We start from the raw sequence: 19,248 nt of genomic DNA on the forward strand, positions 1-19,248 counted from the left end.
AACACCTGACTCGATGGCAAATGCACATCAGCCAGGCATTTAAGGGTACAAGTGCCCATTGCACATACACAGCTGAAAAAATCCATCTGGGGTTTGACACCGCAAAATGAAATGCTGTCCGACCACAAAAGCATAGCTGTCAACTTTCCCCCTTTTTAAAGGGAAATTTCCTTATTCCGAATAGGATTCCTCGCAAGAAAAGGGAAAAGTTGACAGCTATGCACAAAAGGGACCTAATAACTCAGCTCTAAACTTAACACCCGAAGTTTCTCCTCTACTTGGGGCATGTTAACCCGGATTCATAAACCAATCCGTCAAACCCGCCGCCGAGGATACGCGCGTTCGTGCTGCCAGGGGACTCCGAGGGTGTGGGGGCGGGATGCTCGCGTCGTGCAACCTTAAATTCACTGTAAAAACAATAGATCCTCTCCGGGAGGCGCTTAGGTCTGCGCCCTGCGCCGCCTCTCGCTCCCTGCAGGTGTCGCTCTCCAGCTAAGCGGCGCAGCGTGTGGGCGAGCGGCAACAAAGCGGCGGGGCGTGTGCGCGAGGGCGGGGCCGTCCTTTGCCTCGCCGCGCGACGTGTGATTGATTGAATATGGTAATACAGAGGCGGGGCTAAGGCGCCCTCCGCGGCTTGCGGGAAAAAACGCGCAGGTTGTGCAAAAGTGGCTGATTGTGCCGGCTCGCCTGTCTCTGGCGGCGGCTCTGCGAGGGACCCTCGGAGATGTGACCGCCTCCCGTAGGCCGGCTGTGCGGATTGTTACTCTTCTTTTTCTTCTTCTTCTGCAGCAGCAGCAGCAGCAGCTGCTTCTCTCTGGAGCCAGCGACCTTTTCTGTGGGCGGAACATGCTTTAAAACTGTGAGTTGTTTTCGGCGCGTTGACTTTTCGCGAGGCAGGCTGGCTGCCAGCTTCCCCGCCTGGGCTTTCTCCCCTCAGAAAAGCCCTCGGTTGGCCTCGCTAGCTAAGAATAGCTGCTGGCCGAAACTGCCCCGGGGGTCGTCGGGGGTCGTAGAAGGAGTCCGGGAGCAGCTGGTGTATCCCGAGGCGAAACAAACTTGCGAAGAAAGTAAGCCCGCTTGCATTCAGGGGCACCGGCGGGTGAAGAAATAGCAGTCCCTCAGGACTGTCCCACGACTTTTTTGGCTCCCTTCTATGTTGGGAGAGTGGATGAGGCAGCCCAGCCCATTACTACTAATACTAATAATTAATTGCTCCTCACACGCCCCCGTTCCTTCCCCCAGCGTTGGGGTTGCCTTTCTGGAGTTTGGCGAAGAGCCAAAAAAATAAAAAATAAAAATGAGTGTATAGTTTGGCAGAGAAAGCCACTTCCTGTTTTTAAGGCTTGAAAAAAAGGAGGGAGGGGAGCCAGTTGTAACGGTGAACATTTCTTGACACCTCTTTGTTTTAAGAGCCTTGTGGGCTGCGTTATGAAATGCTGCAGAAATTGCTCACAAGTTTGTGGGTATTTGTTTCTTTTTACCTCATTCAACCCAGGCAATGATGCTGAATTTGATTTTTTTGTGGTGGTGCGGGGAGAGGGAGGGGGGCAGACAAGGTATTTAAATATACGTGGGTGGATTTGCCACAAAAAAGGATTAAGAAAATGAAGGCGCTGGCACATAGTACCCTGAATTATTGGTTGGTATGGGTGTGAACATCTGCAAGCCACACCCCTGATTTCTCCTTATATTACCCACATTGTGCCACCCCCCCCTTCTTAAAACAAAAATCAAACCAAAACCCACCAATACCCAAGGGGCGTTGCCCCGCCCACCCCTTCCTTCCCCTTCAATTTAAGCATTGCATGGGTGTCAACATGTCTCTGAATGCATGCATACTGTATGGCTTTGTGCTTCATGCAGCACCTTAAGGGGCATCTTCATTGTGCAAGGAACTGTATAAACAGCTAGGAGGGAAGGGAGGGGGGGATTCCTTTGTCTGTTTCCTCCCTGTGCTTTTTCCCCTGAAGCAATTGTAAGAGCAACAGCAGTGCTGCACAGCCAGACCTCTCAACATGTCATCCAGCTTTCTAAAACTGAAGGGAACACACCCACCCCATTCCTTTCAGCTGGTTTTTTTTTTAAAAAAAAATATATATCTGCTGGTTGGGTTCCTCAGAGCAGAGTATTTGAGAATTCACATCTGCTCTCTTAATAATGTTCTCTCCCTTGCCTGAGGAATGTAGCCGGCTATCTTTTGTCATTTGCAAGATCCATTTGATTTTACTAATGCAAAGTTTCTCTAGGTGCCCTTCGCTACTGGATCTAAGGCAGGGTAGTGAACCTGAGGTCCTCCTTTTGTTGGACTCAGAACTCCCATCAGCCGCAGCCAGAATGACTAATGGGAAGAGTCGGTGAGACTTAATAGGCCAAAGAGAGCAGGTTGCCCAGCTGTGCTATAGCCACTGTAAGTGGGGGTTGCACTAATGCTACTTATCTAGGGCTGCCATATGTCCAGAATTTCCCGAACATAGCCGGGACTTGTGTCCGGATTTTCACTTTTTGAAATATGGCAACCCTAACTCATCATTCTCTTTGCCTTGCAATGTGTGAACTTAACTTTAAAGTTCAGTTTTTGGACAATGGGAGTCCCTGCACATGTGAAGGAATCGAGAACCCTCCAAGCTACAGTAGCCATGCGAAAACAGCCTTCTGTACCATTAAGAGAATGATTTGAGAAGCAGTTCAAATTTGTCCTTCTATGATCTTTGCCTTTTTCTCTGTTCGCGACAAACATGATGGTGAAAAGTTTGTTCTGCTTTATAGGGAGGTTCTTAGAATGCTCTCACCGCAGCCACTAAAAGCACTTGATGTATTCAAATTCTTAGCAGTCCTGTTGATATTGTTATTATACAATCTGCAAAAATAGGACAGATGATTGCAAAATACAAGGAATCTTTCCAGGCAGCACTAAAAGTGCTCTTTGTTTACAGTGTTTCATGACCACTTTTCAACAAATATTTTCAGAAAGTGGCTTGCCCTACCCTCCCAAAAGATACAAGTATGAGATCCAGTTTGAAAACCGTATAAAAACAACGAATCCCCAGAAGCCTGGTGGAGTAATGTCTTCTACCCCTGACATTATTGGGGGGGACACATCCCGTAACTCTGAAACAGCTACAAAAAGATACTGTTCTTTGTTTGGGTACATAGCACACTTACCACCCCAACAGATGGAATCTAGAGCAGAGTCTTTTGGTAGAAGGCACTCCCTGGGCGCATGAGACCCAGACCATAAAAACCAGCACTTTGAATTTGGTCTGTAAATGAACTAGGAACCATTGCAGATATTTCAGATCAGCTGCATCACCTACCCACAACCATCACGAGGCAGGTAGTATCTTATCCTGTATCAGTTCAGTTGTAGTTCCTAAACAGTGGGACAGTCCGGCTTTAGTCTAGCCTTCATCATCCTGGTGTTCTCCAGAAGTGGATTTGAATTGCAACTCTCATCAGACTGTCACAAGAGTGTCCTGAATGACAGCAGAGTCTATTTCTGCCTCTGCACTGTAAATGAAAAACTTGTGTTTCAAACAAAGGATATTTTATTTTAAAAGGCTCTTCTTCTGTTTAAAAAAGCACTTCTTTCTAAAATAAACTCAGAGCAACTAGCAGAATAAGTAAGTTACAGAAAACACAGTAGAACAATTGGAAAGAAAAATCAATTTTATACATTTAAACCAAGAGCAGAACAGAACAATTTAGTACAGAGATGGAATTTTAACCCCATACTGGAGCTGTAGCAGAATAAGGTCTTAGCATATGTAGCTCTAATGAGAAGGCCAACTAAACTTCTCCTGGGAGGGACTTCCAGAAGCTGGGGTGCTGCAATAGAAAAGACCCACAGTTGAGCACACAATAGTAAGAGGTGATAAAGGTGCTTTTAATATATATGAAGAGAATGCACACATATTTCATGTTTACATGTTGGAGACTGAAATGGGATGTAGAAAGCTCATTACAGACTCCAGCTGAACAGTGAACACAGAACTGGATGGCTGAAATTTGTCAGTTCCTCCTCTAATATTGCCGAATAGCCATAGCCATAGAGTCATAGAACTGTAGAGTTGGAAGGAACTATGAGGGTCATCTAATCCAATAGAAGAGTATATGCACTTTAGTGGCTTAAAACGCAGCAAGGCCGTTTCTCCCTCCCCGCATCTCAAGTCACATTTGCAATTTCTATATGCACCTGACATGCATTACCTACCGTATTTTTCGCCCTATAGGACACACTTTTCCCCCTCCAAAAATGAAGGGGAAATGTGTGTGCGTCCTATGGGGCGAATGCAGCGTGCCATCCCACTGTCCCCGGACCTGGTTTGGAGGCTGGCGGCAGGGAGAAGCCTGCTTCTCCCCGCCGCCAGCCCCGCAAGCTGGGGGACAGCGGGGAGGTGCAGCGCGCCCAGGCTTAGCTTCGCGCAGCTCTCCGCAAGTCGTGGGAGCCCGGCGCTGGACTCCCACAGCTTGCGGAGAGCTACCTGTTCTGGGGGCTGGGGTCGGGGGAAGCTTGGGCTTCCCCTGCCCCAGCCCCACGCTTGGGGGGGGAAAATAATTTTTTCCCCTTTATTCCCCCCCCAAAAAAAATTAGGTGCGTCCTATGGGCCGGTGCATCCTATAGGGCAAAAAAATACGGTAATTATTTTTTCCATGCTGGCAACCCCTGTCATCTGTGCGTGTACAACAGCTGTCTGAACTGTACGCACCTCAGTTTAATGGTTGTTTGCATCTTCAAGTTGGATGAAAGCCGGTTAGAGGGGAAACACATCAGACAGGAGTATTTCTCAAGAAACTACAGGATGCACATGGATTGTGGCTAACATGTGTGCTCAGCTTCAAGCTGCAATGGTGGGAACACATTGGAACCAGAGTAAGCCATAATGTGTACATACTTGAAGATTGTAAGCCTGTTCCTTGTTTATTCTTTTTTATGTAAGAGATGGGGAGCCTGTGGCCATCCAGGTGGTGTTGGACTCTCATCAGCCCCAATCAACATGGCCAGTGGTCAGAGATTATGGGAATTGCAGTCTAATGACTTTTGGAAAGTCACCCCCATTTTATACTATGTATCACTTTGTTAGATGCTTATTTTATTATTCAGTAGAAGAAAAAGTGAGACAGCTAACAGTGAGCCTGTTGGGGGCATAGTTCATAGACTTCCATTTTAAAAAGGCAATGAGAAAGTGCCTTAGAAGATTATTTGATTAGCATTGCACTAGAGTTACTTGTTGAAGAATGGGCAGCACTGCATGTAGCAAATAGATAAAAGATAAGAACTTAATCAATCACAGGCCTACTCCCATTTCCTGGTAGATTGATAACTATCTATGCATCCATATCTATCTTATGATTTCTATCTTATGTGAAAGAATCATGACTGGCTGAAAATCTTAGTCTACTCTTCTGAGTCCCATCTGTAGATCTTTCCATTTGCATACGTGCCATTTTAAAACCAAAGAGAGGTGCCACAGTTTATCCAAACAAGCTGGATTTTTTCCTCAGTTGGCATTGTTGCAAGATCAGTCTTGATTATTAACTTGTATTTAATTTAATTTGATGATGTGCCTTAATGTTGTTAACACAGAGCCTGTTAAAAAGTGCTGTATATTGAAGAAGATTACATCAAGCAGTGGACAGGAGAGACAGAGAAATGGCTTTATTTCATAAGTGCATGTGTTGTCCTGCTAGATCTTGATCGAGGGATTGGTTCAGAAATTGCTTTCAACTAGTGTCATGGACCTGACAGGAGGGAGAGAACATAGATCTGAAGATGAGTGATAGCTGATAGAAATAAACTGGACAGAGAAGGCTGATAATTTTGGCACAACCAGCAGAGTGAGTTGAATGATGGCGCAGCATATGAAAAGCCTTGTTTTGGGAAAACTTTATGAGATAAAGCCCTGCGTCTAGTTCTCACGTCATATTGTTGTTTTGTGGCATTGGTGTGTGGCAGTCTTCCTTTTCCAGGATGCTGCAGTCTGCTACTTTCATTGTGTCTTCAAAAGTCCCACCTGCCTTTTCTACCAGAGCACGTGCCATTCCATCCATTCTCTCTCACTTATTCCATAATTTCCCTGCAGTCCATCCCCAACTCAACATTATACTCTCACAAAACTAAAGTGAACTACAGGATAATAACATGTAGGTTCACTTATCTTGTGCTATGATGTCAATCATGTTTTGAATTGCTACACAGAGCGTGGCTGCTGGTGAGGGCGAGTATGTCACGCCACAACAATATTAGGGCATTTGCTTGTATGAGGAGCAGGGGACCCTTTTCAGCATTTCCTCATAGGGGACCTTCTGGGGCCCACATGGTGGGCGTGGGTCAGATCAAAAGTGGGGAGGGAAAACAATGCCATTCTTGTCTCTATACAATAGACTGCATGCTAGCCATGCACAATTGAGAGGTTTCTATATACACACACCTCTCTCTTCAATTTAGGGAAACAAGTCATTATCACAATTCAAGGACAGAGCAGAGCCATTTTGAGATGTGGACTACAGAATGGGCATGACTTGGGAGAGTCTCAGGGGTGTGATAGGGAGTCCTGGAAGACTGTAGGGTCTCAGGTTCCACATCCCTCATGTACATGTCTCAAAAGGAAGCTCATCCTTCCATTGTAACAACACGTTAAAGTGCCTTTCTTCAGGAACTCATTTCCCCCGCAACTTAACATATATATACAGAGTAACAAAGTTGCTTGCACAAAGTTTACAAAGGAAGGATGTACTGTAGTCTCTTACCAACCCCACTTGCAATAAAGCCAGGTGGTGACTCTGAAGGTTAGGAGATTTCTAGGGAAACTTTCTGCACATCTGTTTCAAGGTGATAATGCAAAATTGGATATGGAAGTGTCCTATTTGTGACTTCCCAGCTGAACTCCAAAATAACAAGCTGTGCAGACGACTGCGGATACTCTGCGACTTGAAAGACCATGTTGAAGTGTTCTGTCCATGATCCTTGCAGACATGCCTGAAGAAAACATTTCTTTTCAGTCCAGCTTCAAACCTTGAGCCAGTTTTATTTCATTAGTCAATTTTTACACAAGTGCACTTCATTATATTTTATTGTGCCAGTTTTTGCCAAAGAAGAACACTCCATGTGTTTCTAATGGTTATTCTCTGCTGCTGTGTGCTGTGTTTAATAAATGAGCCATTTCCTTTTCTTTAAATCTTTAGAATGTTTAGCATTGCAATGCAGCTTATTATACTTACAGCATATCCGCAGCTCGTAAGCAGAGCACAGTCTGAATATACAGGTGTGGGAGGGTGGGGAGGGGAGTGCTGTACAAGCATGTTGTGCTTAAGAGACTGCCAAGGAAAAATAAACTTAGCCCACAGCATGTTCTGCTTACACCATTTTAAAACAAGAGACCTTTTTTTCTTTTTGGTTAAATATACACCAGAACATTATGCTTGATCTACATGTTGAATCCACTATAGTTCAAAACGTGCTTACTAGTTTAGTTTTTTATTTATTTCAGGGGTGGGGAAGCTGTAGTCTTCCAGATACTCCTGCCAGCATGGCTGATGGTCAAGGATGATGGAAGTTGCAGTCCACTAGCATCTGGAGGTCCACAGTTAAAGTTCTCCTTGCTTTCTCTTTCCTTTTTCAGAGCAGTGTAGGATAGTAATTTGAAACCGTTTGTACAGTTACTAAAGCCACATGCAAGCAGCTCTGAATATGTATGTATGAACTGATGCTTGAATACTTGGATCCAAATCTCTGTTTAGCCCCTAACTGATTTACACCCCCACCCCCACCCCAGTGTCTTGCATTTGTTTTAAGGAACTCAGGATGATATGCAAGGGCAGCCCTATTGTCTCTGTAAAAGGCTGAGAAAGTGGTGAGTGCATGACACTGGTCAGCTATGAAGGACACTGGGTGACCCTGAGCTAAAATATCTCTGGTCCAACTCTGGCACTTCATTTGCCATACCACACTCAACACTTTGCTTAAAAGCACTATGGCATTCTGGTTCTCCTTATGGCTCTTCTTGTGGTATTCAAAGAATGCTTTCTGAGAAATGTGTTCTGTGATGCCTCCCGTGACATGATGCATTTTGAGTCAGATGGCATATAATTTCAGATGGGGGGGGGGAATCACTAAAACTGTGTTGGTGTTCTATTTGGGGTTTAAAGGCAAATGGGAAATGTCTAGTGACGCTTGAACCATGGGAATGTTATTTTTATAAATCTCCTTTTTATTTTTTATTTTTTTACATTTATAAATACAGACCTGTAATCTGTATCTCTTGAAAACAGTTTGAAAGGTTAGCAGAAGATACAAGACTGGATTTCCCAACCATTCCTTGGGAAAAAAATTTTATGAAGAGGTTAAGGAAGCAGCACATGGCTCTTCTGTTTAAACATAACACCCATCAGCAGATGTCACATTTTAATTGAATTGGGAGAAGCTCATTGGCCCAGGACTCCCTGTAGTCCACAGACTTTGCACCACAGATTGTTGGATGCTTAGGAAAGATGAGCTCTGGATGGTCTCTGACCAGAAACAGAATTATGTATTCCATTTTCCTACAGTGGTGCTTATTTACCAGGGTCAGTTCTAGTGTTCTGGGTTTTGAGAGGCAAATTGGAGGAAGTGATTTTAAAATAGATTCACAGTTCAACTTTGAATGAAATGGCACAACACCAGTGGTAAAGTGTATTGTTTTATTTAAAAAATATGTTTACTATATGACCCACTTCCCTTCGATCTTCACCATATATTGCTTTAGGTTCCCCCATTCTTTTCATTGAATGAAGTTTATGTATCTGAGGGAGGAGTTTCTTTAAAGGAATGTTTTTTTTTCTTTCCTGTGAATTTTTCATTGTGTATGTATTGCAGATGGGGGAAACTCTGGACTGTAGTTTTAATTCTGCTCCCAGTACTCTTCCCCAGTCTACAGTGCACCTCTCCCTTGACCTGACACAAAACAAGCCGGAGATATAAAACACATCATTCTGGATCTTCAGCCAATCAGGCCATTTTTCATGGGAATTTCTTTTAAGGAAAGGGCTTGTGCTGTGATGTTTCTTTTGTAATTATCTGTATGTTTTAATAGAACATACTTATTCTTTTAAACGTTTTATGGTTTTCTAATTATTGCTCCCCCCCAATGTTTTTAGTTGTTTCTGTTTTAGTTGTAAGCCATCTTGAGTTCCTGTCAGGGAAAAAGATGGGTAATAATAATGAGGGCACACTGGGTGGGTAGTGGGGGTTAAACCTCATCCTGCAAGACATGATTGGGAAAAAGATGGACTTCTTTCAGCTAATATGTGCTGATCTGGCTGATGAGCAGGGAGGATGCGATTTTCATTCTGTCCTAACATGTTGGAATGGAAGGGTTAACTGTTGCACACTCTGGTGGTGGTCAGAATAACACTCTCTGGTTGAAATAGTTCTATACTGTGCCACCTAATCAGCTTTAATTCATACTCATGCTCTCACTTCATATGCTGTCAAATAGGATAAGTACCAGTAGAGAACAGTCCACAGTAGTAGTTTATCGATTTTTAAATTTAGTATTGTGAACAGGTCACCGAAGAAAGTTGTCTTAAGATCTGTCTCTAAATTAAGAGACAGAAATCAAGTGCAATTCCTCTCACTGCTGTCTGTTCTGTAGCTAAACCCAGTGAAGTCTTTTATCCTATTAAAAATAAAAAAGGTGCATTAAACTCTGTGACCCAAAGCAGTGGAGTGGAGGACCTCTGTGGGTACTGAGCCGTGTTTCAATGACTGTCAAGGGAACAAGGGAGTTTTCACAAGCCACACAAATTTTTCATACTGTAAAGCTGTCAAGTCGTACAAACAGAGCCTAATGACACATGGGCAGCCGAAGCATAGGAGGTCTCCAAGGAAATTTGCAGGTCTCCAGGCTGTTGTATTGGCATGTCTGCTTCTGGCAACTTTCGCCTGCAAGCAGAAACTTAAATCAATGAACCACCATAGCCCTGAGGTGTGTGCTGTGTTGCTGGAGCTGCCATTCTGTGGCTGAATTGACATCAGCACACTTGTCACAGTTCATTTCAGTGTTCAGTCATCTTGCTTCACCCCAGTTGATCTACTTTCATTCCTCGTGCACAGCCAGCATTTCATCTCCCTACCCCATGAAGAATACTCATCCCAGTATTAGTAAGGCTCCAAGTGGGTTAACACAATAACTTCCATTCAGGCATATGGAGGTGTTTAAGTTCTCATATTTAAAAAATCCAAAGTTATCAGCTTGTCATTTGTGTGAGTGCACGGAGTCTTGGTAGGTATTGAGGAGGGCTGGAGCATCCATGGCCCTCCAGATGTTGGATTCCAACTCCCATCAGCCCCAGCCAGAATGGTCAGCAGTCAGGGATGATGAGAGTTGGGAGTCCAACAACATCTGGAGGGCCACAAGTTAGCCACTTTCTGCCCTAAACCCACAATACTTATAGAAGGTTGCAAATCTGTATGCACAGTAATACAATAAAAGAGAAAAAATGGTTTATATTAAAGAAATTAAAAACCTAAATCAGTATAAAAACCAGACTTTAAAAAGAGAGACATGATTTGTGCCGCTATGCTTATTGGGTTCTAAAAGGCAATAGTGCAAACCTATGCATGTCAACTCAGAAGCAAGCCTTATTGAGTTCAGTGGACTTTCTCCTAAGTAAGTGGTTATAGGATTGCAGCCTTAGGTTTGGAATAAATCCCCAATGAAGTCAATGCAAGTTACTTTCCAGTAAACATGCTTTTGATTGCGCTTGTTTTCCAAAGCTGTATTCAGGGCCAAAAGACTGTCTATCAGTCTCCGTGGTGTCCAGGCATGTGTTGGTTAAGAGAACTAAAAACAAACAAACAAGGAAGTTTACCTTATCATAACTTTCACCTAGAGCTGAATTTGAAAATCTGAATGTCCTTGGCCCTAGAGTTGTGCCCTTCTGATAAGGAAAGCTTGGGGACATTTTATAATTAAAACTGGAGGAAACAAGCCTCGTGAAAAAGCCAGTTGGGTTGGGGCAACTTGTACTGGCAATTTGAACGAAGTGCTGCATGAATAGGTAGAATCAGGAAGGAAGCAGTAGCTACTTTACGACCTCCTGGGGTAGTCAGACAGGGATTGGGAAATTGCTCTGGAACATTTACAGGAAACATGAGGTTGAGAAGTAGATGGAAACGGAAAGGAAAGACGTCTTGCTATGTAAGTGATAACTTGCATACTGCACAAAAGAATTGCCTGTTTTGTTGCCTTCTTGGTTAATCCCCCCCCCTTTTTTTTAAAGGAATGCTGGTCAGCAGTGTGTTTTTTTCTTCTTCTAGAAAAATAGTGCCGGTACTCACCATGAAGTTGTTACAGTAGGTGCCACATTTTTAACAACCACAAAAGAGGTTCCAGTACTGTGTACTCTTGAGTACCCCCTGGAAAAAGCACTGCTGGTCAGTCTTTAGAAATTATGTCCAATATAGTTTCTTCCTGTTATTATTGTATTAAAACAGCAGTTGGATTTGTGCATTTTCACACATATACTTTCTCATGGTTTTTGTAGCATGATGGCAAAAATATTTGCAAACTAGCAGATTTCTGGAACACTTAAAGTAATACAGCAGACAACTGTTCAGCCTCTAAAATGTGACACAGTTTAATCAAAATGGAAGAAAATTTTGCTCCTTCCAGGTAATGATGTCACAGGTACTAACCAATAGTGGCCTTCTCTTGTATCCTGTCAGTTAATCAGCTATAGAACTTCTTTAGAAGTTTGTCCTGAACAGTGGCGTAGCGTGGGGGGTGCCAGGGGTGCCGGCCGCACCGGGCGCAACATCTGGGGGGGGCGCGAGTCCAGAGGGAAGGGACAAGTTCCTTCCTCCGCCGGGCTCCCCGCCGCCACCGCCAGCCTTGCGCCCTAGCGCGCGCCCACCCCACCCCCCGCCGCCGCCGCTGCGGCTGTGCTCCACTCACTGCTCGCAGGAGGAGCAGCCGCTGCAGCAGCGCCGACGCCGCCACCGACGCCTGGCTGGGCACCGGCAGCCTCCGCACCCCGCCGCCGACGCCGACGCCATCCCCTCGGCCCAGCGACAGGCGGCGGCTGCTTCTGCCGACTGGGAGGGAGGAGAGCTCCGAGGGGCCTCGACGCGCCCTGCGCTCCCCAAAACCCTCCGAGAGGAAGCCGGCAGGCTGGCAAGGGTCTCCCGGCGGAAGGGGGCGCCGCTGGCTCCGGCTCTCAGCGCAAGTCTCAGCCGGGGGGGGGCGAGGACGGAGCGCGGCTGGAAGCCCCCGGAGAGGCGCTCGCCAAGCCCGGATCTGGAGCGCCTCGGAGCGCGGGCTCCACCTACAGCCCAAGGAGAGGAGGGGGCGGGGAGGCGCCCGAGGGGAGGGGGCTTCGGCTGCCTCGGCCTGCGGGGGCTCCGCAAATAATAAATTTAATAAATTCCTGCCGAGCCTTTGGGGGGGGCCCTTGGCTCCTTCGCTCGCCCCCAGCCCCAGTGGCGTAGCGTGGGGGTGCAGGGGGGGGCGGCCGCACCGGCCGCAACATGGGGGGGGCGCGCTCGCACTCGAGTGCTAAAATCCACGGGTTAGGGGGCGCAAATTACTTGCCTTGCCCCGGGTGCTGACAACCCACGCTACGCCACTGGTCCTGAAGAGGGACCAGTAGAAAATCGGATGAATTAATGTCGACTAGGAAGAAGGGCAGAAGAAAAGAAAGGAGTGAATGGAATTGTTTATTAAGTTTCCAGTTAAAAGCTGCATTTGATATATTGGGGATAACAAACCATCCCTTCCCTCTGCTATGTTAAAACAAGCAAATATAAACGCATGTTGATTAAGAATATAAGCAATGCAGTTATGGGCACTACACACTTCTGTGACTAATTGCAATAATATAGTGTTGGACCTTCATCACATTTTGGAAGTAACTATGGCTTTGCTCTTTGGGTTTATACTCTTTGGAAGGAAGGACCATGTGTCAAGATTCAGGGTTGTATCCTGTGTCAATCCTACACAGAGTAGACTCATTGAAATTGAAGACAACGACTAACTTAAAGTCCATTACCTTAAATGAACTTCCTATAGGATTTGGCAACTCTACTCCAAATAAATCATTCTAGAACTAGTGCTGATGACAGCTCAAGCAGTTTAGTTAGTGATAGCCAGAAGTTTGCAGCTTCCGTTTCCCAAGAAGTCTGTATATATATATTTGCAACATAAGTTGCTATGGGAGATACTTAACAACTGAAGGGCACCCAGACTTTGTCCTTGAGGTCTGATTTAGATCTTTGCCCAGTTTCTCAAGAGCTACACTATATACAGAATAAGAATTTGATGAAAATCCAAGTATCTGCCCATAGTCTGCCAAAAAGTAATTTTATCTGATTTTTTTTAAAAAAAAATTATGTGTGTGGCAGAGATGGGAAACCCTTTTCAGCTCAAGTGCTACATTTACTTGCAGACAACCTTCTCAGGTTGTGTCAGAGGTAAAAGCGAGTGGAGCAACAGGTGTGACTCTTACCTTTTGTGCAGTAAGTTGTATTCCAGCTACACAAAAGTCGTAGTAGTTCCTACATGCACATCCCTACACAGGAAATCAACATGTATTGGCATAGTTTAGAGACACATTCCAGCCAGGCAAAAGCATCTGAAGAGGCTGTCAGACAGCCTGGGAAGAGTCTCAAGGGCCAGTTTCACTTGGAGAGCCCCATTTGGTCCCTGAGCCTAAGTCCTTGCTCCTAATGTATAGACTGGGGTGCAGACAAAGGCAGATGGTAGTAATGGAATTTGGGGCTTACAATTTCAAAAGGCCTTCTGGGTGTATAGGCAGCAGAAGACATAAGCCATACATTGGGTCAAAAGTATAGTTTTCTGTGGGACCTGCATATCTGCCCCTGGAGTTAAGTGAATAAATATTGCTGGTGGAAATTTCCAACTTCATCAAGATGAATAAATGAAAGGTTTAAAGTTGGCAGGATTTTAAATATAAAAAAAGAACTGACAGAGCAGTAGTCAGCCAGCATGGCCAGTGGTCAAGGATGATTGCTTCAGTGCAGCAACAGGGGAGGCGGGGGCTATCCCAGGGCTAGAGCACTTCAAAATACTTTTAAAGCTGTTTTAAAATTTTCTGGCTTCCTTCAAACTGCACTGTGTCAAATTCTTGATGCTAGCATAATTGGCATTTCCCCCTTTAGCTTTTAACATTTGGTTATTTCATGACTTCACCTGCAACAAAACACATCTCTCCTGGGTTTCTTATTTCGTTGTTTTGTTGTGAGGTAGTAGTTAGAGCAGGCAGTTGCTAACATGGTACCCTCTAGATACTTTTGGACTACAAAATCCCATGTGCCCCTGCCAGCATGGACAATGGTCAGGAATTATGGTGTTTGTAGTCCAGCAACATCTGGAGGGACTATGTTGGCTACCCTAGGGTTAGAATGTTGGACAGAGAGTAAGAAGACTCTGGTCCAAATCTCTGTCAAGCCATGAATGACTATGGGTCCATCACAATCTCTCAAACTAACCTAACTCACAGGGTTGTCAAGTTAAAATGGGTGGTGGAAGAACCCTTTACACCTCTGTGAGTTGCTCGGAAGAAAGGAGGCTTGTAAAGAGGGGGGGGGACGGGTAAAAGTTTTCTAAGCTTCTCTGAAACTATATGTTTATTAAAGGGTCCAAGGTACTTCTTAAAATAGTCATTTCTAGCTCCTTTTTTAACTTGTCATCTCCAGTTGAGTGATTATTCCCCTATCATGCTCAACTTCCAAGTCTTCCTTTTCCTAGTATTCTTTAAATGGACTTAAGACATGGAGATGCCCTTTGTATATAAACAGCATGCGTACATGTCTTCCCGTTTACTTTCTTTGACTGACAAAAATTGCCTGATGATGCAGCAACTAGGAAACTCTCTCTTTGTGAGAATGAAATCCTAAAGTGATCAACTGTGTAAATGGGGTGTGCACAAAATAAAAGCAAATAAAATTAAAGTTCATTTTTTTGAAAGGGATGCTGGATGGGTGGCATTGTGGACTCTTTGGGATCTTTCAAATTGAATAGCAGGGTGGAGGGAGAACATTTCACCTGTAAATTAAGAGTGAACATGTTCTTGCTAGCACAATGCTGACTATATTCTAGGTGTTCCTGCTCACTGTTTTACCTGTGGGGAGGCTTATTCTTTTTGTAGCACATAAATGGCATGGTGTCAAGAAGAGGTTCTCTCTGTCACATCACCTTCTAGGCATTTAGAGAGTTGATGTTATGGCTTTCTCTAATTGGTTCAATGCCTGTTAAACCTGCTCACCTCTACGTGGGGCACAAAGGTTATCTCCCACAAGGAACAATTCATTTACAGTGGTACCTCGGGTTACATATGCTTCAGGTTACATACGCTTCAGGTTACAGCCTCTGCTAACCCAGAAATAGTGCTTCAGGTTAAGAACTTTGCTTCAGGATGAGAACAGAAATTGTGCTCCGGCAGCACGGCAGCAGCAGGAGGCCCCATTAGCTAAAGTGGTGCTTCAAGCTAAGAACAGTTTCAGGTTAAGTACGGACCTCTGGAACGAATTAAGTACTTAACCCGAGGTACCACTGTACTTGCTTTGTATAATACAATAAATATTTTAAACATTGTTCTCCTACTACATTGTATTGTATGCAACTACAGTCTTTTGCTGATATTCTAAAACTAAAAATCTCCGTGTGGTTGATGGGGAACTGGAAATATGCCCATTGGCCTTTCAAACCATGTGTTCATGAATGGATAGGAAACATGACTGTGCAAAGGGGTGATCTCTCTCTGGGATGGGTATCTGTGGTCTTTGAAGAAAGTAGTGTGGGGGCTAAATGAGTTGTTCTCAGCATGGCAAAAAGCAAGAGACTTCAGCCTCAATGTTTTGAAGTCTTTCCAAGTGATGCTGTCGTCAAATCAAAAGAGCATTGTTGCATGCCGTTTCTTCCTCATCTTTTGAATACTGGTCTAATTTTTCTGTTTTGCGTAGAAATGTTCACCTGCAACATATGACCCCATTAAACACGTGCCTAGTAGTTCCTCTGAAGCAATTCCATTTCTTTCCCACTCCTTCCTAATAACCGTGAATTATGAAACACTACTTCATCTGCCTCCATGCCCTCATCCTTTCCTCTGACTTTTGTCATATTTTATCTTTCACATAAATCTGTACATTCTTGCTCTTCTGAAAATCTTCATTACTTCTAATTATATTCTTTTTCTTTCTTATGCAAGCAGGGGAATTCTACATCTAAAACTAATAATAATCTGTCTGGAATGAGCTTGTTGCCATAGAAACCAACATGATGTCATAGCTTTTAGGGACAAAGTTCTCATCAGCTGGGAAGGCTCAATAGCATCTCTAGTTCCATATTTCAAGATGATCTGTGTGTGTCAGATGGGTGGGGTACAAGTAATAAACTGTTATTATATTATGAAAGTGAGAGAGACTTTTTCATCATTCTTGGCCAGTACAGAAAGTGTAACACTTTTTTGAGAATCTTCAGAACATGCCAGGATTTTGCAGCCAGCCATCAGGAACACTATAAGATTGTAAACTAGAGTAAAGGATCATGTTTGACACCACTGATTGCTCTGTCAATTACAGGGTTTGCACCTGGTAGACTCCTTTTCTCCCCATCCAAGTAACTTTGTTTTTTGCTCAGCAGCTGACAGGCACACACACACACACACACACACACACACACAGAGAGAGAGAGAGAGAGAGAGAGAGAGAGAGAGACAGACAGACAGACAGACAGACACACACACCCAAATCTTATATTTTTTCTTTTTCTTCTGCATACACAAACAGATTAAGTACAAGTGAATTATGCTTGAGAGTGAAAGATCAGTCTTGTTAAAAACAAAGTTCTGCAGCATAAGTTCATTATGTTTGTTTGCTTGCTTTAGACACAGAGTCATAGCCGTAGACTGCCTGACTCTCAGTATAGGGTTGGCTCATCACAAACTGCGGATGCACAGACAAGACTTGGTCAGTATCAGTCTGGCAGATGCAGACATGACTTTTCTCATATTTCTCTATTTTATATATTTGTTTGGATTATATCATTTGGCTCTTAAAAGTGATATATGTGACTTTGGGGAAATGCACAATCTCGGAGTATAAGGTGCAAAGGTCATTTTTCTTTAACCCGTCAGAGTCCAGGTCCCTTAGCTATGTCCTGACCCTCTTCATTCCTTGTGACCCCCCCCCACATCATTTCCCCTGGCTTCAGAAATCCCTTTTGTGTCCAGAAGACTACTGGTACACATGCATCATCTCTTCCTTCCCCCCAAAGAAACCTTGGATTGTATTCAGCACTACTTGGAGTAGACCTGTCGAAGTTACTGTACATGGTTAATTTAGGTTCATTAATTTCAGTGGGTCTACTGTGAGTAGGACATAGCTGAATATTGCCTCTTTGGAGGCAGCAAAGTCTGCCAAATGTCAGAATAATATCTTCATTGATTCTCCTGCAAGGATAGATTTTACTGTTTTAGGATGGCTTGGCTAATAGAAACATGTTTGCAAGGAATTTTTCCTAATATAATTCACTTTTGTATGTTATTCTCATAGATGGTTGGAAAACAGATTAGTATCACTATGTTTCAGTTCTTACATATTTTCAGAAAGTGACAATTTGATAAATTTAGCTTTAAATGAGAACTGAATCCAATTTCTCCTGCATCCCTAGTGGCCACTTTTAAAATGCAGTGCTTTGGAGGCACCTGAGCCCACAATATTACTCAGGGAGGGGATTTTGGGAGACCCCAATTCAACTCAAAACACCTTGTTAACTGCTCCATCCAACATGGGCATGTGAAAACCATGACTGAAATGCCCTTATCTGAATTGTACTTTTGGAAGTACACACTCAGTGCACAGCCTAATAATGAAGATAATGTAACACTTAACAGTTTCCATCTGATTTACTTTATGAGTCAATTCACCTTGTGAGTCTAAAGATGATGCCGCACTCTTTATACTGTTGAAAGTAATGTCTTGATGTATGCTGTACAGTAGTTTCATTTGTTATCCACATATAGTGGCTCTATTTACGAGCAGGCTATTTTAATTTGATAGAATTCCAGATAAGGAGAATTCTGCTTTAGGGCAGAGGGTCAAATTAGATGACCTTTGGATCTTCACAGTTCTGTGATACTGAAACAGAGTTCACACCCCTTTTTTAAACTCAAGAAGGTAGCATGAAAATTCTAAACATGCACCCATCTCATCTAAAGCACATCTTGTCTATAAAGCACTTTTACTAGTCCGGATATAATGTGTTGCTGATAGGCAGAAAAAATGCAGGTGAATTTCTGAACCACGGGAGGAGCAGTCTTGGAGAGAAACAGGATAGGTAAATTAAGAAACATGTACCAGTTCATCTGTTGGGTAAAGCACGTACAAAATACACACACATCTGAATGTGATGTCAAAGCTGCATTTTTTATTTTTTGCTTTTGCTTTTTAAGTGTTCAGCTGCCACCAACAATGCTTAGTTTGGGCAGCCTTTTAATAATAAAAAGCACCGCTGTTGTATGAGGCTATCCCCATGTGTTGTGCTTTTGTGGATCATAGTGCTTCATCATGCCGTGTGTGCGTAGTTTCTACAGATGGGAGATGGAGAGAGTGATGGTACTGCATTTAGTGGAGGAGGCACAGAATTTAAATCACCCAGGCTCTTGCAGTTCAATCTTATGATGAGATCAGAGAGCGAGAAAGAGAGACTCAGAGAGCGAAATCTAAATGTAGTTTGGTATTTATATAGCAAGCATGTCTTGCTGTGACTGTAGTTTTGTTTGCTGCCAAACTCTTCTACTTTGAAACAATATGGGTGCAATTTGAGCCAAGTTCTGAAAGTTCAAATACAGCCCTAATCTGAAATGTCTCCAATACAAAATCAAAATGGCACAATAGGGTCTAATAGGTGAAAACCAAGACAATTTCCCCTTCCACCTATGTCACTGCCCACCTGGAACTCCCTCTCCCAGTTTACATAATCAAACAATGAAATCCTAAACCTTGACCTTTGTCTCTGCTCACCAGCCACTCATGAAAGGAGGGGCTCACACTCCTCTGTTGCCCAGCACGAGAGAACTGTTTTTGTCAGTCACCCATTACCTTCCTTTGTACTACATGATGGTTCTTCTCCCCAGGCTATTCCTGGCAAGGAAACAGATTCAGCCTGCATTTTTACACTGCTAAGCTGTCTTGCACCTGGGTGAAAACTTCATGCATTTAGTAATCACCTACATCTACTAACTCTACTACTA

At 43.8% G+C, this 19,248-nt stretch overlaps 1 protein-coding gene across 2 annotated transcripts in view; it reads left to right on the top strand.

Moving 5' to 3' along the window:
• The first annotated feature begins 613 nt into the window (after window positions 1–613).
• Window positions 614–19,248, top strand: part of TP53I11 (tumor protein p53 inducible protein 11) — a 53,100-nt gene continuing 34,465 nt past the window's right edge. Inside the window, exon 1 of one of the 2 annotated variants that reach the window (XM_053387497.1) lies at window positions 614–859. The gene's annotated coding sequence lies outside the window, so the exon portion shown is untranslated. Of the gene's footprint in view, window positions 860–965; window positions 1,068–19,248 lie in introns of those variants that run through there. The other variant, XM_053387509.1, reaches the window with a different exon arrangement.

Source organism: Podarcis raffonei, chromosome 1 (genome assembly GCF_027172205.1).
Source record: "Podarcis raffonei isolate rPodRaf1 chromosome 1, rPodRaf1.pri, whole genome shotgun sequence".
NCBI lineage: Eukaryota > Metazoa > Chordata > Lepidosauria > Squamata > Lacertidae > Podarcis > Podarcis raffonei.